Source organism: Salvia miltiorrhiza, chromosome 3 (genome assembly GCF_028751815.1).
Source record: "Salvia miltiorrhiza cultivar Shanhuang (shh) chromosome 3, IMPLAD_Smil_shh, whole genome shotgun sequence".
NCBI classification, from domain to species: Eukaryota; Viridiplantae; Streptophyta; class Magnoliopsida; order Lamiales; family Lamiaceae; genus Salvia; species Salvia miltiorrhiza.
The window spans coordinates 56,072,904-56,074,892 of NC_080389.1; the positions used below are offsets into that span (position 1 = coordinate 56,072,904).

The following is a 1,989-nucleotide window of genomic DNA, read 5'->3' on the forward strand; positions in this document are numbered from 1 at the left end:
AGAAACATAATTCAGAATTTAACATAGAAGTTTTTAAGATAGAGAAACATAAGACAAATAAGAGCTAATGCAACAGCGGAAGACAAAATACGGAGTTGAACCCTAGCCTCAGCTCTGCCCCGTCAGCACCGACCAATCAACCTGAAAACATTTGAAAGTAATTTTGGGCTAAGTACTAATGTACTTAGTGGGCTAGCATTTTATAAACATTTCATAATCATAAGAGCAGTTTATCCAATTATACTTGACATGACTTAGAAGGTTTTAAATTGAAATAACTTCTAAGCATGTTAAAACATTTTATTATATTGCGCGCAATTGTCACACTCCCTTTCCGTTACTCGCTGTGATCCCGGACCTTTTAGCCACCGACGGATCCATTACTCCTGCTTACTTGAACTGAGGGCGTAACCCAGTCAAGTTCCCATTTGGGACCCAATGCTCCGGAACACATCCCGTCGAGCACCCTTATAACGCCTCATACATGATTAGTGCCCGATGGAGATCAACCCACCAGGTCAGCTAATAGGTGTACACAATTCTCAAATAACGTGTTAGGTCAAGAGAGAACCTCGATCGATTAACTTATGCGAGCCTTAAACAGAGCAGAGTGCACAAAATATTTTATTGGATAAACAGTTTGCATTTTCATTGAATAAATAATTTGCATTTCATTGAAACATTTAGAGCTTAATAACTCAATCATACTTTATACATTTGGAAAGTAAGCCCACCTGATTAGGCAATGCCTGTCGTTTAATCTTAACTCTGAATCGGTATAGCAGTGCTAATCCTCACGATCCACAAAGCCTACAAGAAATCTATAATCTTAATAGGTCTCATGAATCTAATCTTAAAGTCTTAGTGGGTGCACTTAACTACTATGATTCATCACGCCGGGTTTTCAAAATTTAATAGATAATAATTGAAAACTAAATTGCTGAGCTAAGGACACCAACAATATCCTTACTCAATTTTCTTGGGTAATTGGATTTTATGAAAATCAATTTAAATCATGAGTACTTTTATTTGCAAAAATGCATATGCAAATTTATTTCAGGCTTAATCATATAATAAGTAATCACACTTAACATATGCACATAATAATAATGTAATATTATTATGCAAATTATTCTTTAAAATAATTAATCAAACTAATGATAGTCAAATTAATTAAATTAGTATAGCTCAAATAAATTAATAGAAGACAGCCCAAAATTTTAAATAAATAAGGGCCCAGCTAAAATTTGAAAATGGCCCAACTGACTCGGCCCAAAACTCATAAAAATCGGCCCATTAAAATTTAAAACAAAGACCCAACATTCAAATTAAAATCGGCCCAAGCAAATAAAAAAATGCAGCCCAAAACTAATTAATACCCGGCCCAAACACTCGGCCCAAACAAAGCCCAAACAAAGCCCAAACCCCCAACTCTATTTTCTCCCCTTCTTCTTTCTTAAACAACTCACGCACACACACACACCTCTCACAACACACGCACACCTCTACACAGTCGCCCCCCCTTTTGCCCTCTTCTCTCCTCGAACGGCAACGGCGATACTCCCTTCTTCAGCCAGCGCCGCCGCCTCCAAACTCCCAGCGGAGCAACGGCAGCCGCCGCCGCCACCACCCCCCTCTCTCTCTCTCTCTCTTTCCTACACACACACAACTCTGACCCCCTCCCTCTTCTTCTTCAACGGCGAGGAGCGCCGCTGTTCCTGCTGCTCCGGCGACGACACAGCCGTAAGCCGCGCCACCTCCCTTTTCTCGACTCCGGCAGACGGCGACAGCAGCAGCGAAGAGCCGGCCACCACCGCCTCCAACCCCAGATCTGAAATCGCCGCCTTCCTCCCTCACCATGACTCTGTCTCACTCTCTCCTCCACTCACTCCGGCCGCCGAACAACAGTGGCGTCGAGTCACCGCCTCCGCCCCATCTCTCTTTCCCTCTCCCTCTCCCTCACTGGCTTCGACAGACAGCAGCTGCCAG

General features: G+C 42.5%; 1 long non-coding RNA gene across 1 annotated transcript; it reads right to left on the reverse strand.

The window, feature by feature from the left end:
* LOC131014578 (uncharacterized) lies at positions 1-937 on the reverse strand. Its single transcript, XR_009098266.1, has 2 exons — positions 735-937; positions 1-141 (listed from the first exon to the last, which is right to left on the reverse strand). It is a non-coding gene; the product is annotated as an uncharacterized LOC131014578 (long non-coding RNA).
* Positions 938-1,989: the final 1,052 nt, after the last annotated feature.